The sequence below is a fragment of the Piliocolobus tephrosceles genome, chromosome 20, assembly GCF_002776525.5.
Source record: "Piliocolobus tephrosceles isolate RC106 chromosome 20, ASM277652v3, whole genome shotgun sequence".
NCBI classification, from domain to species: Eukaryota; Metazoa; Chordata; class Mammalia; order Primates; family Cercopithecidae; genus Piliocolobus; species Piliocolobus tephrosceles.
This window is the reverse complement of record NC_045453.1, coordinates 5,327,230-5,340,921: the sequence shown is the minus strand read 5'-3', so window position 1 is coordinate 5,340,921 and position 13,692 is coordinate 5,327,230. Positions and strand designations below refer to the sequence as shown.

The window sequence follows — 13,692 nt, the reverse complement described above, 5'->3', positions numbered from 1 at the left end:
GGCCAGCTCCTGCCATAGTTTCCTGCCCAGGCATGGGCCAGGTCCCCTAAACACCCTCAGCTAAGTCCTGGCCGAGGCTTGGGCTTGGGCTTTCTTTTGGGTCTGAACAGGGCTCTGTGCACATCATAGGGTGTGGAGGGAGGATGTCTGAGAGACTTTGTCCAGAGGCACCGTGGTCTGCCATTGTCTTGGGGCTGAACAGCACATCCGTCTGTAATTACGCCCCCACTGGTGGGATGATCTGTTTGATGCAGTCTGCTCCCCAAGTACCATAAGCACCCTGAGAGCCAGGACTCCAGCACCCAGCACAGGGCCTGGCACCGCGCAGGCGCTGGGGTACTGTTTGTTGAGTGAATGAGTGGACGAAAACGAATGAAGGCATGCACAGAGGCAGGTGAGCCAGTGCGCCTCCTGCAGGCCGGGGCTGGCCTGGGTTCCTGACCGGGCAGGCGGGGTGCTCCTTCCGTTTCCCCTGGATGTGCTTCAGCAGGCCTCTCACTCTGCCCCTTCCTGAGCGGAAAATGTGAGGCCCGCCTGGCCTCCAGAAGGGATGCATGGGGGCAGGGAGCGGACATTACTCACCTCCTGGGCAGACAGGAAGCCAGCGCCAGGGGAGAGCGGGGGTCTGCTCGCTGGGCCTGCTTCCGCCTTCCGCAGGGTGGGCAGTCAGGGGGTTGCTGAGCAAGAGTGGTGTGGAGCCCTGGCTGGGGCAGGTCAGGGCCTGGTGTGTGCGCCTCTCAGATGAGGCTGCTTCTCCAGCCTGGGCCTCGGGACACACTGGGGCTCCCGCACCGTGCAGGCCTGGGGCTGGACGAAGGCACTGAGGGCCCTTTGACTCTTCCAGTTTCTTGGCCACTTTTGTCACACCAGCGTTGGCCTTGTGACACTCGGGTGATGAGCCCTGTCTCCACCTCCCTGGAGGAGTCTGGGGTTTGGTTGAAGCCAAACAGGCACCAGTGCGGGACCCCTGTGGGTTGTCAGCTTGCTGAGGGCAGGAGCCACGTCTTTGTAGAAATGTCCCTTATTTCTCTCCTTATTCCAGAAGTATTACAATGATTGTAGAAAAATAAAGGAGAAGGCTAGGCACGGTGGCTCATGCCTGTAAGCCCAGCACTTTGGGAGGCTGAGGCAGGTGAATCACCTGAGGTCAGGAGTTTGAGACCAGCCTGACCAACATGGAGAAACCCTGTCTCTACTAAAAATACAAAATTAGCTGGGTGGGGTGGCACATGCCTGTACTCCCAGCTACTCAGGAGGCTGAGGCAGGAGAATCTCTTGAACCTGGAGGCAGAGGTTGCTGTGAGCCGAGATCTCACCATTGCACTCCAGCCTGAGTAACAAGAGCAAAACTCTGTCTCAATAAAAAAAAAGAAAGAAAGAAAAATAAAGGAGAAAAAAAGAAAATGAAAAATAATGATGTCTGGGGGGCCTGTTTTTCTCAGACTTTTATATTATCTAAGTAACCAGAGCCTCGTTCTCTTTTCAATGAGGCAGTATTGGCACCACCTTTTTTCTCACATAGTCATTGGCCTCCCTGACACTGATGTGGGCCAGCCACAGTTTGAAGGTTGTCCAGTCAGCCCAGTGACTGGGGGCCCATTCCTGAGCCCACTGTGTGCCCAGCCTGACCCTGTGAGCCCAGAGCTTTACATGTCGCTGTTCCACAGGGCAGGAAATGTCGTCTCCGAGGGGAAGTAACTTGCCCAGACCACGGGGACTGGGTCTCTCCAGAGCCACCGTTTTGGCCACTCCTGTGGAAGGACATTTGAGTTCCTGTTTGTCTTTCTGTTTTTTGAGATGGAGTCCCACTCTGTTGCCCAGGCTGGAGTACAAATGGCACAATCTTGGCTCACTGCAAACTCCGCCTTCCAGGTTCAAGCGATTCTCCTGCCTCAGCCTCCCTAGTAGCTGGGATTACAGGCGTGCACCACCATGCCTGGCTAATTTTTGTATTTTTAGTAGAGACAGTGTTTCACCATGTTGGTCAGGCTGGTCTCAAACTCCTGACCTCATGATCTGCCCGCCCCAGCCTCCCAAAGTGCAGGGATTACAGGTGTGAGCCACCGCGCCTGGCCAAGTGCCTGTTTTTCATTGCTGGAAGCAGGCGCCACAGGGTGCCCTTCAGGGCTGACCCCATGTGACCTGAGTCTTCTGTCCTGGGCTTTATTCCCAGGCCCTGGCACTGAATAGGTGCTCAACCAACGGCCACTAAGTCACTCTTGGAATAGATGGGGGATCAGAGAAAGGGCCTGGGACAAGGTGGCCTGGGAGGCCGGGCAGAGGCGTGGCAGCAGGGGGCTGGGAAGGGAGGAGGTGCCCGATGCCAGGGTTTCTTGGGTCACATGTTTCCAAAAGCTCCCTATGACCCAGGAGAGAAGCTCCAACCAGGAGAGAAGGGCAGGGGGGCCACAACCAGGCCATCTGGGGAGGGTCTGGCATGGAAGGGTTCTGGGAGGATGGAGTGGTCGGGCCCAATATGTGGCGTCCTGTAGGCAGGTCCTGGGTTCTGTGCCATGGATCTGGCCAGCCCTTCCCCAAAGTATGGTCCTGAGCTAGCTGAACCCCCAACTCTGGGCCGCAGCTTCTCTCTGTGACATGGCCTGCGGGCTGCAGCCCCTCACCCTGGCAAGCCCCCAGGAGCTCTTAGTGAGAAGACCAAGGCTTCCTACCTTGTGGCCCCTGCTGCCCTCGGGTGCGGCCCTCTGCCGCCTAGAAATGCAAACTGGGCAGCAGGGCGGGCCTCTGGGGAGCAGGCGTGTTGCTCGAGTGCCCAGGGCTCGGTATTTCCAGTGGCAGCACTGCTGGCCTCTCTTCCTTGGCTTGGCCCCTCCCCTGGGTGCCTCCTCCCTGGCCTCCAAGGGGTCCGCAGGGAAGCGTGGGGGCACACAGAGCTCAGATCTTGCTCAGCTCCCTCCTTGCCAGGCAGCCTTGGGCGGGTGCCGTCCCCTTGACAACCAGGGGTGATCATCTTGGCCCACCTTGCCAGGTGGTTGAGGACCAGATGTGGACAGCACAGAGGCCCGCCGGGGGCCAGGCTGGGACTGGATGTGGGCAGTCTTCGTCACCTCCCCCAGATTCTCTGAGCCCTGCATGCCACCCCCTTGGTCCAGTCCTGCCTCCTCAGCCAGCCTGGTCTCCCTTGGTCCCCTCCGCCATGGAGGCCTGTGGGACCCTGACCGCAGCTTACCTCACAGCCACCCTCAGCGGCGTCCCCGTCCCTACTCTCAGCCCCCAGCCACCGTCCAGGTCATGCTTCTCTGGAAAGGGAGCCGGGCTAGGGGGTCCTTGGTGTCAACGAGACTCAGGCACTCCTGAGTCCCTGTCCCTCCCTCCCACCCACATGAGCCAGGCCCTGTCCAGGGACCCCGAGTTCCCAAGACGCTGCTTCTCAATCTGGCAAATGCCAGACCCATCCCAGATGCCCACACTGATGGGCAGCTAAGCGGGCAGTGAGGAGTCAGTGCTGCCATCCAAGGAGAAGGTACTAGGCAGAAGTGTGCCTCCGGCTTCTGGTACTCAGGGTGCCATGGGGTGTCCCCAGCAAGGGGTGAAGCTGTTTGAGTGAGGGATCAGGCAGGAGGCCATACGGCTGGTGGGGAAGGAGCTGGTGGGAGTAACGGCCAGGCCACCAGGGCTCAGAGACCATCACCCACATTACCCCTGTGCCACGGCTCCTTCTAGTGCCCTCCTCAGGTGATGCCCCCCTCCCCTGGGCCCATCCCTGGGTCATAGCAGCCCTTTCCTACCAAGGGGCACAGAACTCTGGCCTGCTGCTGACTCCCCCTGGACCCAACACGCATGGCCAGACATCTGCCCTGGTCACTATTGCATGGCAGGAGGTGTGGCCCTTGCACCAGTCTCCCTGGGTTGGCCTCTGAAAGGCCTCTCTTGCAGTGGGCTTTTAAGCCATGCCTTCTCCCTAACACCCGCTCATTATGGCCGTGTCCATTGCCCTCACCCTAATTCTCACAGCTGAGGCCAGAAACCAGGACTGGGCCCCTTTCTGCGGGTGCAGGTCCCACCCACCCCCACCCCGGGAGCAAGAGCTATTTGTTACTCCTCAAGGCTCCAAACACCCACAACAGATGAGCAGGCGGCGGCCTCCTGGCCTCCCCTCCCCCAGGAGCAGAGAGCTGGGGCCCAGGCCTTCCAGGGATTGGCTGTAGGCCACACTGGCAGTCCCCGGTCACAGGAAAGTGTCCATCATCAGCTGGGCCACAGGCGGCACAGACAATGCTGGGCTGTGCTGGGCCCTGGCTCGCCAAGGGGTGAGAGACGCCGGGAGACAGCACCGAGAGATCCCTTTATCCAGGAGCGAGCAGGGCCTACACAGCCCTGGCCTTGTCCGGGGTGCTGGGGCCTTGGGTCTCCAGAGGACAAGCTCTGGGGCCTGAGGAGCTGAGAGGTTCACCTACTGATAAAGCGGGGAGGTGAGCCAGGCATGGTGGCTCACACCCGTAATCCCAGCACTTTGGGAGGCTCAGGCGGGCAGATCACATGGGGTCAGGATTTTGAGACCAGCCTGGCCAACATGGCAAAACCCCACTTCTACTACAAATACAAAAATTAGCTGGGCATGGTGATGGGCGCCTGTAATCCCAGCTACTCAGGAGGCTGAGGCAGGAGAATCGCTTGAACCCAGGAGGTGGAGGTTGCAGTGAGCCAAGATCACACCACTGAACTCCAGCCTGGGTGACAGAGTGACTCCATCTCAAAAAAAAAAAAAAAAAAAAATGGAGGTGAAGGTGAGCCTGGACCAGTGGGGCCATGTGGGGATCAGTGCCCTTGCCCCTCGCGGCCGCCCCTTAACCCAGGATACGTACAGAGCTCTTGTCCAGCAGGCTCCTCTGTCAGGCCAGGCCCTCTTGAGGCACCTCCACCGGGAGCCTGTTCAAGGGTGACTTTCCCAGGAACCAGGAAGTGACCAGGCCACGTTGGCGTCATCACCCCGACCTAAGGACTGCAATGCACCAAACCCAGACTGGCTCCCAGGAGGGCTGGAGGAGGCCTGCAGGGGCTTTGGGGCCAGGGCCCTGCCCCCTGAATCATTCACCCATGGTGGCCTGGAGTGGCTCTATTTGCTCTGAGAACACGGGGAGCAGGCTCTGTGTGTCCCAGCTCGATCTTTGCACACTGAATTAGTGTTTATTTCTCACCACCTGTGCTTGGCCTGGAGGACGGGGCCAGGGAGGACACCCACACCCAGGCAGTTCATCCTGGGAGCGCTTCCCCGGGGCATCAGGGGCCAGTAGGTGTTGGGGGAGGGGCTCTAGGAAATGGGGCAGTCTGGTAGCCGGGGTAGGGAATTGTCCCACAGTACAGATGGGCAAATCAAGGCTGGCCTTGGAGGTTCCCAGAATGCCTGAGAGCACTGGGTGGCCTAGGTGGTGCTTTAGGGCTGTCTGGGTGCCGCCACTCATCCCGGGCGATGGGCCAGTGACTTCCCCCTGGAGCCTCTGGCTCCTCCCTGATGTCTGCTGCAGAGGGTGGTTGTGCAAATCAGGCGTGATGAGTTACCCACCGCCCGACACTTGGGACCTGACGCATCATTGGTGTCCGCCTTCCCCTCCACTGAAGGTGGTGTCCGTCTCCAGGGCCCCACCGCTTGAGCCACCTGTCCCAAGGCCTGAATATCATCTGCAGCTTGGACACCTGTCTAGGGGCGAGGACCCCCAGGGTCTCTGCAGAGAGAAATGATTTCAGTTTTAGGGGAGAATCTAGGTGTGCGACGTCTAATTCAGTAGCCAAGGACGGCTACCGAGCCTTGGAAAAGGCTAGTGCAGACAGGTATGCAATACGTGCTGCGTCTTGGTGGCTCCATAGGAAAGAAGAAGGTGAAATACCTCAGCTCTGGTAACACGGTGTCGACTATTGAAATGGTAATGTTTTGGATATATTGGGTTAAATAAAGTAGATTATTAAAATTGATTTCACCTGTTTCTTTATTACTTTTTAAAATGTGGGTACTAGGGCACTAAAATCCCTCATGTAGCTCACTCTCTGTTTCTGTCGGACAGCGCTGCTCCTGACTGTGAGGGACTAGGTTGGCACCTGCCTAAGGAAAGAGTGACCAGAGTTTCAGCAGGAATGCCTGCTGCGTGGGCACTGAGGGGCACACACAGAGGAGGCACGTGCTGTGGGGGTAGAGGCACTGGCGCCCCGGGGCTGCAAATCAGGGGGCAAGTGTGGCACTCAGATGGGTGGCATGGGCTTCCTGCCCCGTGGCTGGGGCTGGGTCAGGCTGTGTGAACCACAGGGACACAGCAGGGTACTCAGGAGAGCAGCTTTGCAGGCAGCCGGGGCCTGAGGGCCACGTGGAGAATGTAGGTGCCCTGTGTGGCCTCATCACCCAGGATGGTAGGGTCCTAGCGTCCCCCATTTGACCTCTGCGCCCCTCCTGCCTTTCCGGAGGAAGAGCTGGGCAGCCTGCCCTGAGCCTGGTGCTCCTTGGAACTATGCATCATGTAAACACAGCCTGGGCGCTGGCCTTTGTCAAAGCAGGCAGGGGGCCAGCCCTGGGGAGGTGTGCGCCTCAAATTCAGAGTGGAGTCCGCACCCCCAGACCACAGCCCGGAGCCCTGCTGTCCGCGCCTCCACGGCCATGGCGGGCCTTGGCTCCAGCAGTCTCCCACACCCTCCTCCCCCGCCGCCTTGTTGTGTGTGAATTATGGATGCCCCTCCCGTCCCCTGCCTGGCTGCTGCTGTGACAAGAGTCTCGCGGAGGCGGCGCTGCCTCCAGCAGCCACACCCCTGGACACAGAAGGCGGTCTGCACGCAGGGCCCGCTGGCCTCCAGCGGCCGTGTACCTGGCCTGTGGTCCCAGGGATGGTGGCCTTCCCATTCTCCGAGCCCAGCCTGGGAGCTGGCGGGAGTCGCCCACCGGGAGAGGGTGCCACTGGCTTTGGGCCCCAGAGCGCGGTGTGGCGATTGGTGGTTCACACAGAGCTGGGCTTGTGCGGGCTGTGGGGCACTGGCGCCACATAAGGGCATTGTTTGCTGAGGTAAAAGGGGTTTTTGTCTCCTTCTGGAGACGGGACAGAGGGAGGAACAATTTCCCCCATTCATCACTAATTCCCCCATTTGAATAGCAGCACATTGCCCCATGTTCAAATAGATGGGCACGGCAGTCCTTCCCTGCCCGTAGGCATTCTGGGCACAGGTGGTGGGCTCCGGGTCCTGCCCAGATGAAGTAGTCACCCTTTGCCACAGTGGGGAAGGCCTAGTTTTGTAGAAATGCTCAGAGGGGGTGCATCCCTGGCTGCTTCCCCAAGGCCCCTCAGGACACCTCTCTGCTGCCCACGCAGCCACAGGCTGGGGGCAGGCCCACCCTGCTGCCATCACGCTGGGCCCCAGCAGGCTGGCCTCAGGGGTGACCCTCCGGGAGAGGCCTCCTGGCAACAGCAAGATGGGGACCAGGTGGGGACAAGAGGTCACCTGGGCAGCCTTAGATTCCACTTCCAGCTCCAGGTGTGGAGGGTCCATCCAGAACTCCCAGCTTCCCACTGAGCCTCCCAGCTGGAGGCCTGCACCCCGTGAGGCCTGTGTGCTGGGGCTTCGGTGCCCATGGAGCCAGCTGGGTTTCTTCACAGAGTCATAAAGTGCCAGAGCCCAGGAGGGCGTCAGCGGCAACTCCCAGGATTGTAGATAAGAGGAGGCCCAGGAGGTGGCAGTGCGCAAGGTCGCCTAGACTGCAGGACCCTATATCCGTACCATCCCTGCCCAGACCCCACTGCATTCCGTCCCAGCATGGGTTTGTGTGCCTGTCTATGTCTTTTTTAAATCAGTTTTTTGTTTGTTTGTTTGTTTGTTTTTGAGAGAGTCTCACTGTGTCGCCAGACTGGAGTCCAATGGCGCAATCTCGTCTCACTGAAACCTCCACTTCCCGGGTTCAAGCGATTCTCCTGCCTCAGCCTCCTGAGTAACTGGGATTACAGGCATCCGCCACCACGCCCAGCTAATTTTTGTATTTTTAGTAGAGACGGGGTTTCACCGTGTTGGCCAGGATGGTCTCAATCTCTTGACCTCGTGATCCGCCTGCCTCTGCCTCCCAAAGTGCTGGGATTACAGGCGTGAGCCACCGCGCCCGGCCTAAATCACATTTTTTTAAGGGTTGTGGGAGGCAGAATTCCAATCGGATCAAAACCCAACTGCCCCCATTCTCTCTATTCCTTCTTTCCCCAGTGACAGGCACGTTCTCCTGGCCAGGTGCAGTACGGGGTGGGTGTGAGGATCGCAGCCAGTCCCTCCCGTGGGCATCAGCCCTTCCGTGGGCACCACCTCCTCCTGTGGGTACCAGCCTCCTCAAGACTGAGCTGGGCGTCATGGTGAGGTCCCCGTGCGGAGCGATCCCAGCCCCCAGGTCCCATCCCTTGGCCTCTGCCAGGGAGAAGACCCTGGACTACTCAGAGACCAAGCCATTGGTGTGAGCCTGCCCCTAGCCAGCCTAAGCAATAAGGAAATTGTCAGTTCCCTCACCAAAACCTCTAGGGCCTTCCTAGGTGGCAGGCACAGATGGATTCCAGGGGATCATCCGTGCCCCCGTCAGCCCTGCTTTCCCCAGCGTGGGCCTCCCTGCGCCATGGGCCCAGCAACCCCAGGTAGAGAGTGCCTTCCCAGCCATCGCAGCAAGAGCCCCCGCGTGACGTCCTCGGGTCCAGCTTGGTCACACACTCTCACCAGTTGCTGTGATGGGCTGACTGGCCAGGCCTGGGGCATACATTCACCCTGGGGAGCCCAGGAAGACTCAGTTGCCCTCACCAGCGGGAGGGGTGTGATCTAGGGGGCAGCAGGAGCCATCCAGGCCCACCCAATACAGCTGCACCAACTCTGGGTCTCCAGGGCTGGGGCTGCTACTGTGAAGGCTGGGCACAGGCCAGAGACACAATAAACACAGTTGTATTTCTTCCAAGCACTTATCCTCTTCTTGCAATACTACTGTGTTAGAGGGGGCTGGGCGCGGTGGCTCACGCCTGTAATCCCAGCACTTTGGGAGGCTGAGGCAGGCAGATCACGAGGTCAGGAGATCGAGACCATCCTGGCTAACACGGTGAAACCCCGTCTCTACTAAAAATGCAAAAAAATTAGCTGGGCATGCTGGCGGGCGCCTGTAGTCCCAACTACTCGGGAGGCTGAGGCAGGAGAATGACGTGAACCCGGGAGGCGGAGCTTGCAGTGAGCCAAGATCGCGCTACTGTACTCCAGCCTGGGCAACAGAGCGAGACGCTGTCTCAAAAAAAAAAAAAAAAAGTAGGTAGAGGGGTCAGTGTGCCAGAGTGGGGCGGGAGCTGGGCTTACCGAGAAGGTGACCTTTACACAGAGCCCTGGAAGTGAGGGACTGTGTCAAGGGGACACCCAGGACAGAGTGGAGCAGGAAGAGGGAACAGCAAGTGCCAAGGCTGGGTCACAGCTGGGGCAGGTGGGTGAGCTGTAGGGGCGTACTGGAAGGGCCTGGTGGGCCCAAAGGAGGGACCTGGCTTCCAGTTGGAGTAAACTCAGCCTGTGTGGCTACAGCTGGGATCAAATCCACTGCTTGTGGGGCCAAGGGACAGGCTGGACCAACCCCACTCCAAGCAGCACCTCTGCCCCTGCTGGTTCAGGAGGCATCAGCCCTTGCCCCACCATCCCTGGGATGGCTTCTGCAGAGCCATGGGCCAGAGCCAGTGCCACAGTGGAGATTGGAGCAGGCAGGGAGGGCTTTCCTGAGGTGGTGGTGCTCGGGTTAGCACGGAAGGGTAAGCAGCAGTCACCGGGAGTAGGGAGAGACCATGGCTCAGGGGCCAGAAAGCTGGTGACACCCCTTTGGAGCCCTGTCTCCTCTGGAGCCCTCATGTTTGATTTGTCACTGCTGGAGCACGAGCCCCGAGGGTAGCATTCGCCCCCATCCCCACAGTAGTCCCTCACTGGGCCCACCTCAGACTGTCACAGGCTGGGCTGCAGGATCCCCAGAAGCCCCCGTTGCAGCCTGGGAGAGCCTTGTGCGTCGGCAGTGGGTGAGTCGTGATGTGAGAAAAGGTGGGATGCAGGGAACCGGGCTTTCCTTTTGAGCTCTTGCCCCATCCCGGGCATCACCCGCACCTTAGAACCGTGTTTTATGGCCGTGGGACCCGCTCTGAAAGGAAACGGAGGCTCCAGAAGGTGGAGTAGCCTCTTCCAGCCACTCCACAGCTCCAACCTGTGTCCTCCCCAGTCAGCAAAACATGGGCTTCAGGTTGTAGGCAGCTCCCCAGAGCGTGTCGTGCCAGGGCAGCTGTGTGGGGTGGTGGCTGCCTGAGCGGAGCTTGGGGGTAAGCGAGACCCTGGTGTCACTGGGGAAGGCAGGCTTTTGCGATCCATGTTGTGCCTCTGAGTGGGCTCTGTGTGTGCGGCGTGAGAAAATAAGATAATGGCAGATAGAGTCTATAAACTAGGGCTACAGGGCTGTTTTTGTTCTGAGTTTTTGTGTGTGTGGTAAAATGTGTGACATAAAATTTGCCATTTTAACTATTTTTAAGTGTACACTCCAGAAGCACCGTTATTTCCACAGCTTGTTCTTCCCCCCCAACAGAAACTCTGCACCCATTCAGTAATAACTGCCCGTTCCCCCAGCCCGTGGAGCCTCACTGTGCCTTCTGTCTCTGTGAATTTGCCTGCTCCAGATGCTGTGCAGAAGCAGAAGCACTTGCCATCTTTGTCCGTCTGGCCTGTTTCCCACAGCCTCATGTTTTTGTCATCCACATTGCAGCACTTATCCAAACTTTGTTCCTTTTCATGGCTGGATACTATTCCATCATATGAATAGACCACATTTGTGTACTCATTTACTTGTCGGGGTTTTTAAAAATACAAATAATGGGTTGGGCACAGTGGCTTACGCCTGTCATCCCAACACATGGGGAGGCCAAGGTGGGAGGATGGCTTGAGCCTTGGTAGATCGAGACCAGCCTGGGCAATATAGTGAGACCTCATCTCTACAAAAAAAAAAAGAAAGAAAGAAACTTTAAAAATTAGCCGAGGCCGGGCGTGGTGGCTCACACCTGTAATCCCAGCAGTTTGGGAGGCCAAGGCAGGCAGACTGCCTGAGGTCAGGAGTTCGAGACCAGCCTGGCCAACATAGTGAAACCCTGTCTCTACTAAAAATACACAAAAGTAGCTGAGCATGGTGGCTGGTGCCTATAATCCCAGCAATTTGGGAGGCTGAGGCAGGTGAATTGCTTGAACCTGGGAGATGGAGGTTGCAGTGAGCCAAGATCACCCCATTGTACTCCAGCCTGGGCAACAAGAACGAGAATCCGTCTCAAAAAGAAGAAAAATTAGCCAAGCATCGAAGCATCGTGGTGTGCACTGGTGGGGAGATCGCTTCAGCCCAGGAGGCAGCAGTTGCAGTGAGCCCTAATGGCACCGCTGCACTCTAGCCTGGGCAACAGAGCAAGACCCTAAAAAAGAAAATAAGCCATGTAAATCAGTCACCAGTATTTTAAAATCAGTTTACATAATGGTGCAGATTTCCAGTTTCTTCTAACAGCTTGGAACACGTGGCCATATGAGGTCCTAGCACCTGGTGCCTCACGGGTCTTACCCGCCCAACCACTTCCCTGGCCAGACTGGGGTGGCGTCTAAGAACGGTTAGGGGAGGTTCTGCCCTACGCATGTCGATCCCCAGCCAGGCAGCCGGGGGCACAGCCCTGAGGCAAAGGTCTTGGTAGCTGGAGAGTCTGGGCCCCCGTGTCAGGCATCCGACCTGGTGGAGGCTCCAGGAGCACCCTGAGCAGCGTGTGAGTCTCAGGAGCTCACACCCGGGGAGGGCAAGTCCATCTTCTCGGGAAAACCTGATCGGGAGGTGGGTGATGGGATGACGGGATGTCACCTCTGGTCCCATGCAGGGTGTGGCCCTACAGCCAGCCTTGGGCCTGGTGCCTGTGATGAATGCAGTGACCACTGGCTTGCTGTGTGCCAGGCACGATGCCCACTGAGGAGCAGCCCCTCCTTCCAGAGGGGGAATCTGAGGCCCTCCAAGGTCAAGCAAGTGGTCTGTGAGGGTGGTGTCGGTATGTGAAGTCACACCCACAAGGTGGGTGAAGCACGGGCCCCGCAGCTCATGGGAGCGGGAGTCACCAGCCAGCATGGGTGTCATCCCGGTCCCCCACGGAGGCTCCTGGACCTCAGGTGCAGGGGCTTCTCCGGTGACAGGGTCTGTCCTGGTGGGGCAGATAGCCCTCATGATGACCCTGGGCCAGGTGAAGGAAGCACGAGGATCCCTGGCAGGGCTGGACAGCAAGCTGGGGATGGAGGCGTGAATGCCTCCTTCCTAGGGACAGTGGAGAAAAGTGCCAGCCTGAGGTGGCAGCGTGGAACCAGACCTTGAAGGCTGGCTGCCATCCGCTCAGCCGGAGGTATCACGGCAGGCAGATTGTAGAGCCCCAGCACAGGATAGTGAGGCTGGGCTGGGGGACTGCAGAGGTCACAGGACTGAGAGTGCCAGTGGCCATGGGCCGGACTTTTATTCAGCTGCAGGAAAGCATGGGACAGGGAGGGGAGTGAGGATTAGGCCTGGCTCTCACAGGCGGGATGTGGGGGGCCTGGGCGCTGGAGAGCAGCCAGCAGGGGCTGCATGGGGAGCTGGTCTGGTTCCCGGGTGGAGGACAGTGGGCACCCCCATTTTCACAATTCACCTTCCCTGTTACCCACAAGGCTCAGTAAGGCACATCTGTCCCCGCAGGAGGTCTGGCACCTTGGTTGCAGTCATTACTTTGTTTCCAGGCCAGCATTCAGTAGGTGCTCAGTAAAGATGCTGGGCAATGTGTTCACTCCAGACTGGGCGCGAGTAGTCCGTGGGGTCCTGGGGACTGCCAGCGCGGGCTGGGACTCCGAGGATGCAGCCAGTGAGGGGCAGCTATGGGCGGGCTTTGAGCAGAGCCCGGAGCTGCCCTGCGGGAGGATGGAGGGAGTGGTGGAGCTAGGCTGCCCGGAGGACGACAAGACGCCTGGCCCAGGGGACCTGCGGCAGCCGAGGGGGAGGGGTGCACTGCGCCGCCGTGGTCTCCCATCCCCCTCTGCCCGGCCCGGCTGCTTGATGGGCAGCCTGGACCCGCCCCTGGGCAGCCGGGAAGCCAGCAATTGGTTGGGGCGCTAGAGCCGCTCCGTCGCCATGGGGACGCTCTGGAGGCGCGCGTGCCCAGTGCCCTGCACCGGGGACTAAATCTTCATAATCTGCCGGCTGGGAGGGTGGGGGTGGGGTCCAGCGTGACCCTGGCCTGGGGGAAGGGGTGGCAGGGTTCGCTGTGACCACCCCTCCCCCATCCACGCTGGGTGCAGGTGCGGAGCCGCCAGGGTCACCCGTGCGTCCCTGGGACCCTCGCGGGTGCTCACCTGACAGTGACCCCGGGAGTTTCCGTGCAGCTTCAGCCTCTGCCGTCTCAGCTGAGCAAGCAGGAGGCCGGGGCCGGAGCTGGGGCTGGGTGGGCAGAGAGGCCTGGAATGTATCCGGAACTGTCTGGTCTCCCGGTTAAAGTTTCCTCCCCGGCGTCCGCAGGCTGGCGGTGCCGCACTCTTCGCGGCAGGGGGCGCCCTCGCAGTGCTTTGCTGAGGCTGCCCACCCTGAGACGCCGGGCAGGCCCACTCCGGGGCCGCGCGCAGACCCCAGATCCTGCATGCAGCCCGGGCTTGGCATGTCCCAGGCCACGGGGCCTGCACGGATCACGGATCCGGGGGCCACCG

The 13,692-nt window shown here is 59.4% G+C and overlaps 1 protein-coding gene across 5 annotated transcripts in view; it reads left to right on the top strand.

The window, feature by feature from the left end:
- Positions 1-13,692, top strand: part of NOL4L (nucleolar protein 4 like) — a 142,744-nt gene that overhangs the window by 115,600 nt on the left and 13,452 nt on the right. The gene's annotated exons all lie outside the window — the stretch shown is intronic.